The sequence below is a fragment of the Phaseolus vulgaris genome, chromosome 8 (genome assembly GCF_051622355.1).
Source record: "Phaseolus vulgaris cultivar YP4 chromosome 8, ASM5162235v1, whole genome shotgun sequence".
NCBI classification, from domain to species: Eukaryota; Viridiplantae; Streptophyta; class Magnoliopsida; order Fabales; family Fabaceae; genus Phaseolus; species Phaseolus vulgaris.
The window spans coordinates 54,125,816-54,137,658 of NC_143505.1; the positions used below are offsets into that span (position 1 = coordinate 54,125,816).

General features: G+C 31.3%; 1 pseudogene; it reads right to left on the reverse strand.

Moving 5' to 3' along the window:
* Positions 1–10,671: 10,671 nt before the first annotated feature.
* Positions 10,672–11,585, reverse strand: LOC137825367 (albumin-2-like; annotated as a pseudogene).
* Between the last annotated feature and the right edge of the window lie 258 nt (positions 11,586–11,843).

Below are 11,843 nucleotides of genomic sequence, written 5' to 3' on the forward strand. Positions count from 1 at the left end.
TTATAAACTATATATAAATAAATATGTAATTCTATTAACTATTTTATGGTACATTACCATTGCTTCCGTAGTAGCAAACCTGGTTAATTTCTTATGTTTAAATTCGGGTTAAACTCCCGTCTGCGAAATTTATTTTTATCAAAATTAAATACTTTTTTTAATTCATTGGATATATGAACGATTATTTTACTAATCGTTGTAATAATTTAATAAAAGTACAGAATAAATCAATTAATTATAATAAAAAATAAATACTTTTTGTTATTGTTTTGTGATAATAAAATTTGAAATACATTGGTAATTCTTAATATTGATTTTTTGTATTTTATTCCTAAACTATATATAAATGATTATATAATTCTATTAACTATTTTATGGTACACTACTATTGTTTCCGCAGTAGCACACTTTGTTAATTTCTTATGTTGAAATTCGGGTTCAACTTCCGATTGCGGAATTTATTTTTATCAAATTTAAGTACTTTTTTTAATTCATTTGAAATAAGAAAGGTTATTTTACTAATCGTTGTAATAATTTAATAAAAATACATAATAAATCAAATAATTATAATAAAAAATAAATACTTTTTGTTATTGATTTGTGATAATAAAATTTGAAATACATTTTTAATTCTTAATATTGTTTTTTTTTATTTTATTCATAAACTATATATAAACGATCCGTTAATTTTATTAACAATTTCAGGGTTAACTACCATTGGTTCCGTAGTAGCACACCTGGTTAATTTCTTATGTTGAAATTCGGTTTCAACTCCCGACTGCAGAATTTATATTTATCAACATTAAATACTTTTTTTTAATTAATTCATTTGAAATATGAAAGGTTATTTTACTAATTGTTGTAATAATTTAATAAAAGGGCTCAATTCCCTATCTAGCACCATTTACACTTTTATTTCCTTAACTAGCACCTTTTTCCTTTTATTTCCCTATCTAGCATCCATTTGTTTTTGTTTTCCTATCTAACACCCTTTTATTTTTTATTTCCCTATATAGCACCATTTCAAAAATAAATAAATAAATAAATAATAAATTATTATTTTTTTATAATTTTAATTTTGAATGCATTAAAAAATAAGTATTTTTAATGTTTAAAATAGTTAGAAATATAATTAATAAATAAAGAAATGAGTTTTTACAAAATAAAAAATAAAAATTAATAAATTAAAAATGTTTAATTTAAAATTATTTTTTTAAGAATGAAGAAAATAAGAAATTAAACCCTACAACAACATAAAAGTTGAATCTATAAACATAAATTAGTATTTATTTTTATTATTTTGATGATGTAATCATGTTAATTTCAAGTAAAAAATACAGGACATAATTATAAAAAAACCAAAGTCAAATAGTATTAATTAATAGTGGTCACACAAATAATATTGAAGCGTCTACCCTAAATGCAAAATCCTAAAAAAAAACTAATGCAAATGCTACACTTAATGCTTAAAAATGAGAAGAAAAAAATGCAAAAATAAATAAGTATAGAAAATAAAAACAACAATTATAAAATAAAAACAAAAATAAATAAACAATGGCAGAAAAAAATAATAACTAAAACATATAAGATATAAAATAAAGGAAAAACAAAATAAGATAAATATACAAGATATAAAAAAAAATCCAAACAAGATAAAGATAAGAGATATAAGACAATACTAAATAAATAGATGCTGATCATAAAAAGAAAAATAAATGAAAGATGATCATTCATTTGATATTTTTTTCAATAGTACATTAAATAGTTTGTAGTTTGTGCGAAATAAAACATAATTAATGATGAGAAATGCACAATTCAATAATGTTGGAACATGTTCTTTTTGTGTGTCCTAATGTTTGACAATATGAACATTTTTTTTTCAATTATGTTGTTCTCTTATGTCCATATCAGTCCTTATTCGACTTGACTTAGGTCTCTCCTTTGAGGTTATTTTTATGTTGGGACTTGGACATAGTATTTGACCAATGTATGCAAACCAATACTTTTCATTTATGAGTTCCATCAAATAGTCTTTCGTAACATGAAAGATCTGATGCAATGTTGTTGTTTTATTTTCTATATTTATTTATTTTTACATTTTTCTTCTCATTTTTAAGCATTAAGTGTAGCAATTGCATTAGCTTTTTTTTTAAGATTTTGCATTTAGGGTAGATAGACACTTCAATATTATTTGTGCGTTCAATATTAATTAATACTAATTGACTTTGATTTTTTTATAATTATATCCTGTATTTTTTACTTAAAATTAACATGATTACATCATCAATAATAATAAAAATAAATACTAATTTATGTTTATAGATGTTGTTGTAGAGTTTAATTTTTTATTTTCTTCATTCTTAAAAAAAATTTAAACTAAACATTTTTAATTTATTACTTTTTTATTTTTATTTTGTAAAAAACTCATTTCTTTATTCATTAATTATATTTCTAACTATTTTAAACATTAAAAATACTTATTTTTTAATATATTCAAAATTAAAATTATAAAAAAATAATAATTTATTATTATTTTATTTATTTTTGAAATGGTGCTAGATAGGGAAATAAAAAATAAAAGGGTGCTAGATAGGGAAATAAAAACAAAAGAGTGCTACATAGGGAAATAAAAGCAAAAGGGTGCTAGTTAGGGAAATAAAAGTGTAAATGGTGCTAGATAGGGAATTTACCCTAATAAAAGTACAGAATAAATCAAATAATTATAATAAAAAATAAATACTTTTTGTTATTGTTTTGTGAAAATAAATTTTGAAATACATTGTTAATTCTTAATATTGATTTTTTTTATTTTATTCATAAACTATATATAAATGATCCATTAATTCTATTAACAATTTCAGGGTTAACTACCATTGGTTTCGTAGTAGCACACCTGGTTAATTTCTTATGTTTAAATTCGGGTTAAACTCCCGTCTGCGAAATTTATTTTTATCAAAATTAAATACTTTTTTTAATTCATTGAATATATGAAAGATTATTTTACTAATCGTTGTAATAATTTAATAAAAGTACAGAATAAATCAATCAATTATAATAAAAAATAAATACTTTTTCTTATTGTTTTGTGATAATAAAATTTGAAATACATTGGTAATTCTTAATATTGATTTTTTGTATTTTATTCAAAAATTATATATAAATGATTATGTAATTCTATTAACTATGTTATGGTACACTACCATTGCTTCCGCAATAGCACACCTGGTTAATTTCTTATGTTGAAATTCGTGTTGAACTTCTGACTGCGGAATTTATTTTTATCAAAATTAAGTACTTTTTTTAATTCATTTGAAATATGAAAGGTTATTTTACTAATTGTTATAATAATTTAATAAAAATACAGAATAAATCAAATAATTATAATAAAAAATAAATACTTTTTGTTATTGTTTTGTGATAATAAAATTTGAAATACATTGTTAATTTTTAATATTGATTTTTTGTATTTTATTCATAAACTATATATAAACGATCCGTTTATTCTATTAACAATTTCAGGGTTAACTACCATTGTTTCCGTAGTAGCACACCTGGTTGATGATATCTTGCTTGCAACTAATGATCTTGGTCTATTAAGTGAGACTAAGAAGTTTCTCTCTAATAACTTTGAGATGAAAGATATGGGTGAGGCATACTATGTGATAGGAATAGAAATATTCCGTGATAGATCACAAAGACTGTTAGGTTTGTCTCAGAAAGCTTATATTAATAAAGTTTTAGAGAGATTCAGAATGGATAAATGTTCAACATCTTCTGTTCCAATACAGAAAGGAAACAAATTTAGTCTCATGCAATGTCCAAAGAATGATTTGGAACGGAAACAGATGGAGAATATACCTTATGCATCTATTGTTGGGAGTTTAATGTATACTCAAACTTGTTCATGACCAGATATTAGTTTTGCAGTTGGTATGCTTGGTAGATACCAGAGTAATCCAGGATTGGATCATTGGAAAGCTGCAAAGAAAGTTTTAAGATACTTGCAAGGAACGAAGGATCACATGCTTACTTATAAAAGATATGATCATCTTGAGGTGATTGGATATACAGATTCAGATTTTACTAGTTGCGTGGATACACGAAAGTCTACATTTGGTTATGTGTATCTTTTAGCCGGATGAGCGATTTCATGGAAAAGTGCGAAGCAGACAGTCATTGCTGCATCCACCATGGAGGCTGAATTTGTGGCATGCTTTGAGGCCACAGTTCAGGCTAATTGGTTGCGGAATTTTGTTTCAGGACTTGGAATTGTTGACAGTATTGCCAAGCCGCTGAGAATTTATTGTGATAACTCCGCAACTGTCTTCTTTTCTAAAAACGACAAGTATTCCAAAGGTGCTAAACATATGGAATTGAAATACTTTGCCGTTAAAGAAGAAGTTCAGAAACATAGATTGTCAATAGAACATATTAACACTGATCTTATGATTGCTGACCCTTTAACAAAACGGTCCAAAACATTTACTGGTCATGTTGTAAATATGGACATTATGTCTACTAGTGAATGATGAATGTTGTTATTAATGCTTATTTGACACTCTGAGCTCATTGATAAATAAAGTTTATGAAATTTATGTTTTCTATTTTATGTATATGCATGTAAATTATGTTGTGGAAAACAAATTATGTTGTTATTGATGAAAATGACATTATGTTTGAACCTATTATGGATTTCTCACTATAAAGTCATATTAAGGAGAAAGAATGATATAGTAGTACATGGAAGGAAATGTGTGTTGATTGAAATGACATGTAACCGCCATGACTTTTATTATTTCTGTATCCTTGATTTTGATTAATGATAGAACCAATTTATGTAAGGTCTTTTAAATGCGTATTTATGTAATTATTAAATCATGACATTATTATAACTCATATGAGTCAAGTGGGAGAAGGTAAGAAATTATGTAAATTAATTTCTATAAAGTAACTCACATGACTTAGAGTTTGGGCTTTGGACCCAAATATGATTTAATAATAATAATAGAATAAAGGGCCCATTGGTTAACGTGAGAAATATATATCTGATGATATACCTAATGAAAACCCACATCTGATGGACATTGGGAATTAAAGACTATAGGGTTCTGTCTCTGCAAATAATAGTTGTCTCACTGTTAACCATCACGAAGTGTGTGACAAGAACGAAATTGCTAAGAGATAGATTGGGACAAAAGAGATAAAGTAATTGCTAAAGTAGGATCACTCATGGATCAAGGTAAGTGCTCATTCCTTATTGATTGTATGGATATATGTGAGAATCATGATCTAATAAGATCTGAATGTGAACATTATTGTATGTGATGGAGGAGGACCCAAGCTCACCACACGATGAAAGCCAAGCCTCCAAGACTAGACGGTCTAGCCTATGATGAGGAGCGTCTAGACTCAAAAAGGAGTGTCTAGCCCATGAAGAGGAGCGTCTAGGCCATGATGAGGAGCGGCTACATAAGGAGCGTCTAGGCCATGATGAGGATTCCTTCTAGACCGTCTAGCTTCACATACACATGGGTCAAAGCTACGGTTTTGGGAAGAGAAGACCTTTGTAATTTTTACATAAAGGCCCATTACGGGTGCTTAGTAATTAGAGTAGTGTAGAAAGCATATTTGTGTGAACATTCTAGAAAGACCATGGAGGGGGGGGGGGGGGTGAGCATAAAAACTAGACACACCCCTCCCCATGTGCTCATTTGTGCACCCATGTGCTCATTTGTGCACCCATGTGCCATGTGCACCCATGTGCTTCACATTTACATTTCATTTGGCTAGCATTAGGGTTGCATTATGGTCCTCCTTAGCCTATAAAAGGAGGAGCCTACACCTTGTATTTTCAAGTTTATTGTGAGTAAAGTTATGCTGCCCATTTGTGCTCAACTTTGCTTCTCCCTAGAATCCTAGGCTCTAAACTTCAATTCCTTCATCTTTTCCCTTGAGCTGGCCGAACCACTCAATACCCATACTCTACATTGATTCAAGAAGAACTTCATGAAAATGCCATCATTTGGTATCATGAGCTTTGGTTCTTCAAGATGAGTAGCTCCTTGTCTTTTAAATTTTAGTTCTTCTTTATTTCATATTGTCATTTACTTTCCTTACTTGTCTTGCTGTTTTTTACATTTTAATTTGTTCTTGGTGTGCTTTGTGGAAGATCCAACCGAAGCACTCTTGTTCATTTGATCTTGAACAAGTTCTTGTGCAATTTGTGATAGGATTTCATACACCTTTGTGTTGCTATTTTCTTTTAGGCTTTGAGTCTTTATTGCTTTCCTTATTTGGTTCATATTATGCTTTGAGTCTTTAATTTTCTGAATCTATACATGTTTTGTCAAGTCATGTTCATCCATATTGTCAACAATTCATAGTAGTCCTTTTATTTGGCTTAATTGTTTCTTGATTTTGGGTCTCTTTATTTGCTTGAATCTGTTGTTCTTTGCTCCTTTGGTGCCTTTTTAATTTTTAGTTTGAGTTCATATTGTGTTTAGATCATACACAATTCTATTTCACAAATTTCCATTGTGTCTAAACTTTGGTATCTTGCTGTTTTTGTTTCCAGTTTTCAGATTCCCCTGTTTTCACCTTCTCTGTTTTGGCTGTTTTAACCCAGAAAAATATTTCCACCCATAGGAAAATTTTGATTCTCTGGAAAATGCAAGTTTAAAGTGTTATAGAAAGGACAAAAAAAGAATTAGGTCAAAAGAAGCAACAGAAAAAAAATGATAAATCTTTTAAGATCAGAGTGCAAATCTGAAGCGCTCCAGCTGGCATAACCGAACACCAATTTTGCAAAATTTATTAAAAAAAAATGGTGCATCTGTTTTGAGTGATTCCAAAGCCAGATTTTAGATAAGATCCTGAATATCTTGCATAACAAATTTCAGAGCCAAATTCTAAAAATACAGCTCAGCATAAATCGGGGAACAAACACGTTTTTTGGCCCACAACATTTTCCAGTGGTGCTGTTTTTTTTTATTTGGTCATCTAATCTAGTGTTTTTCTTTAGGAATTCTTTTGTGTGCCAACCTTTAATTGAGTACCTTTATTTGTTTGCTTTACTTAATTGACTCTCTTTCTAGTTGTCACAATCTAAATCCTTTTGGTGGTACTGTTTTATTCAATTAAATTTGTTTCTTGCTTTTGTTCTTTGACCTCTAATTTGGGTGCTGGAATTTAATTCTTCTTTGGTGCTTATGTGAATGGGAACTTGATTTGGTTAAGGTTTAGCCCTTTGCTAGGTGCTGGAAATTGGAGAATTAAAGACCATCATTCTAAGGAGAAGACAAGGCCAAAGCCGAAACAAGCATTTTTGTAAACACTACAAACACTAGGAAGATCAACAAGCAAAGACAACAAAGAAGTGCACTAACCAAAAAGAGGATCAACAAAGGGAGTTCTCTTATTTCCTTTGCAACTTGGTTTATTGTTAATTACCTTGTTAATTACGTTTAGACGGTGAGTGTGTCTTCAAGGGCTCAAAGTGTCCAAGAAGCCTCACCTAGGGCCGAATAGTATAGCATTCTTGATTAATAATTGTTACTTGTTTGTAATTGCTTTTCTTTTGCTTTCATAGCTACGTTTTGCATGTTTAATTTTGTTAATTGTTGGTGATTGTCTTTCTTTTTGCTTAGTAGTAACGCTTTGCATGCTTATTTTGTGTTAAACCGACTAGCTTTGTTAAATTAGTTAGCATACATTGTTTTCTTGCATTGAAAAAAAAAATTGATTTCTCAACTTATTTGTGTTCTAAGTGTTTCACTAAGAGAAAGTCTTGTGTGAAGATATTGAAGGATAGTTTTTGGCAAGGAAAAGGCTTGGTATTTAAGTAGTCCTTTGTGACTCACCTCCCTTACCTGGAAAACTACCTTCTTTAACTTTCCTAAACTTTCTCAAAGTAAAACACCTATATACACAAAGCTTTAGCCATGTCTTCTTCTTCTCATTCTACAAAGTCTATTGGAAGTGAATTAAAATCTTTAAAAACTCTTTTGAAAGAAGTTTCACAAACTGTGCAATCAATTGCATATAGACAATTGGAGAGTGAGACTAAACTTAATGTTTTGACTAAAGCAAAGGATGAGAAGTCTCACATTCTAAAAAAATTACCTTCTCATGCATATATCTCTAAAGATCATGATTCTTTTGGGGAGGGAAGCATTAGAGTAAATGATTATTATCAAGCACCCCCTAGAAGACATAAAGGAGATAGAAAAGAACAAGAAAACCCAAGAGAGGTTAGGGTAGACCAACCCCATTTCCATGGAAAAGAAAATATAGAAGCTTGCCTAGATTGGGAAATGAGGGTAGAAAAATTGTTTGCTTCCCATAAAGAAAGAAAGGAAAGAAAAATACAAAAGAAGAGAGGGGAAGTCGAAAGGGAAGCTAAAGAAAAAGAAGAAAAAGAAAAGCATGAGAAGACCCTTGAAGAACAAAAGGCGTGGGAGAAGAGTGTTCCTTCCCACAAGGTCATTCAACAAGACCAAAGATTTAAAAATACCTTTGAAAATATGTGTCTTGTTGAACAACCTCAAAGCCTTACCTTTTGTAAATGAACACTTGCAAGCCTAAGTGAAAAAGAAGAGTCTTTAAAAGAAGCTTGCATAGATAAAAATGAAATAGATTATTTCTCATATGTGCTAGGATATTACCAAGTGAATGTCAAGTTTTTTATAAGCATCTACAAAAACAATTTTTTATGTGAAGTAGTGCCTAAAGAAACTTGTCATGTCTTATTGAGACAACCATTGCAAAGTGTACAAATCCTTATAAACAATGGTTGTCACAACGAGACTATCCTTACACATAAGAGAAAAAGTCTTCATGAAGGAGAACTCATGGGACAAATTAGAGTTGATAAAACTCTAGAGCTTTTAAAAGGAAAACTTTTGTCCCCCATGAGAAAAGAAGTTCAAAGACATTACCTTAGGTACAATTCTTGTTTTCAAAATACGCCCAAGGCAATGTCTCATAAACTCTATACTCCTTCACCTTTTGCAAATGATCCTTGGGAAGATATAAATTTCCTATTAAAACTCCCTAGGACAACAAAAGGTTGTGATTCAATCTTCATGGTTATGGATAAACTCTTCTCTAGAGAAGTGATACATCTTCATGGTTTATCTTCAAGCATAGTGTTGAATAGAGTTCCAAATTTCGCAAACCATGATTTGAGGATTTCCTCTGGAAAACTTGTAACTAAATTGCACACTTTAAATTCTTATCATCCTCAAACGCATGGTCAAAATATATTTGAAAATCTAGCTCTTTCTACTATGCCTAGAATAATCATGAAGTGCACACAACTCTAGAGGTGAGCAAACATACCATAAAGTAGTTCACAAAACTACTTATATTTCTACTTTTAAAGTTATGTGTGGGTTCAATCATCTTTCTCCTTTTAAGTTGTTACCATCTTCTATAGGATTTATGCCTAAAGAGAAAGTAACCACAAATGAACCTTTTAAAATACATAAGATGATTAGAGACCACACACAACCATTAAAAGAGAAACTTTGTCCAAGGTTGCCAAAACCAAAAGAAAAGCAAAAATGGCAACCTAGTAAAATTAATTTGCAAACTAACACCTATGCCTTATTTGATTATTTCTATAGGTGGACGTTTGATCCAGGAGGACAAGCTTTGGCGAAGCAAAAGGTTGCTATCCGAGATCAAGTCTGTAGATCTGAGGATAGATCTTTTCCCGAAGGAGGAGATGATGGACACCATCCAGCCACAACCATCCCCCTAGTTGAAGAAAAAGCTTTGGATTTGAGGACAAATCGTTTTCAAGAGGGAGGGGATGATGGAGGAGGACCCAAGCTCACCACACGATGAAAGCCAAGCCTCCAAGACTAGACGGTCTAGCCTATGATGAGGAGCGTCTAGACTCAAAAAGGAGTGTCTAGCCCATGAAGAGGAGCGTCTAGGCCATGATGAGGAGCGGCTACATAAGGAGCGTCTAGGCCATGATGAGGATTCCTTCTAGACCGTCTAGCTTCACATACACATGGGTCAAAACTACGGTTTTGGGAAGAGAAGACCTTTGTAATTGTTACATAAAGGCCCATTACGGGTGTTTAGTAATTAGAGTAGTGTAGAAAGCATATTTGTGTGAACATTCTAGAAAGACCATGGAGGGGGGGGGGGTGAGCATAAAAACTAGACACACCCCTCCCCATGTGCTCATTTGTGCACCCATGTGCTTCACATTTACATTTCATTTGGCTAGCATTAGGGTTGCATTATGGTCCTCCTTAGCCTATAAAAGGAGGAGCCTACACCTTGTATTTTCAAGTTTATTGTGAGTAAAGTTATGCTGCCCATTTGTGCTCAACTTTGCTTCTCCCTAGAATCCTAGGCTCTAAACTTCAATTCCTTCATCTTTTCCCTTGAGCTGGCCGAACCACTCAATACCCATACCTATCATGCACCTACAAGATCAACACCACTCTTAGGAGGATCTTGCTCACCTTCATTCATTGCTTCCGCCCCATTACTCTACATTGATTCAAGAAGAACTTCATGAAAATGCCATCAGTATGTGTTCAATTGTACGTTAATTCATGTTTTAATTTACAAAACAAACATCCACAGAAAGAAAAAGAAATGAACTTAAAAAGAAACAAACTTTGGCAATAAAAACTTATTCTTATCATATTATGGCATCTTCTTCTTCTTCTTCTTCTTCATGCTCTTTGTCAATGAAAACTTATTCTTATCATATGGCTTCTTCTTCTTCTTCTTCTTCTTCTTCTCCATGCTCTTCTCCATGCCCTTCTCTTCATGCTCTTCATGCTCTTCATCAAAATCAAAATCATGATCATAACATTCATCATAATCTGAATCATGCTGAGGAGATCCTAGAACCTCATCCTCTGATGAATTATCAAAAGGCAGAATGTCTCTAAAAGATGACCAACCATCAACTATGGGCTTCACAACATCCACAAGAGTGTTATATGTAGTATCATCTGGGGTGTAATTCATCAATACATAGTTTTCTCCCTTGAAAAGATAAGCTTGATTCTTCTTATGAGAAGCGAAACACGCATCAATTCCATTTTCAAAGATGGTACCTTTCAAAATAGGAAATCCATGAGTGATGTTTGAATTGAGCCAATAAGTTGCTTGGAATCATAAGCTATGCGACAATACTTATTGTCCTTGAATAAGTAAACTTCTTTTCCTTTACTTGACCTGAATGCAGAGTCTATACCATCTTCAAACACCGTGTGTTTGAGGACGGGAAACATACTACGAATACTCTGACGTGATAGTAACTTGTTATTAGCATAGTCTATGACGCCACAAAGGTAAGTATAGAAGATATATGCTTCGTTGTCGTCAGTGTCGAAGGAACAATCTATTCCATATGATCCAAATAGCGTACCCCTAATTGATGGAAAGTCATTTTCGATATGACTCAAACCTGTCAAAACCCGATCATCTGGCTGACTCTGTCCAGGAGTGTAATACAACCGCATATAATAACGGTATAAGAAGAAATAAACTTCATTTGTTTTTTATGAACGAAATGCAGAATTTATATACTTTGATTTCCAATATATCATCGTTCTACCTCCTACGTATCAAACCTGAATTCAAACATGGATCGAATGTCAAACAGATTAAATTTCTTTATTATGACTTCCACCATAAAAACATATTTAAAAAAAAATCTTTAAACATTAAACCTTAATAACAGTAAAATGAGTCATTGTTCCATGGGTATGACGTCAAATTTATCATCTAAACCAACCAACTCAACAAGCATGCGATGCTTCACAACATCATACATCACTAGCCAAATGGAAAACATTAGGATCATA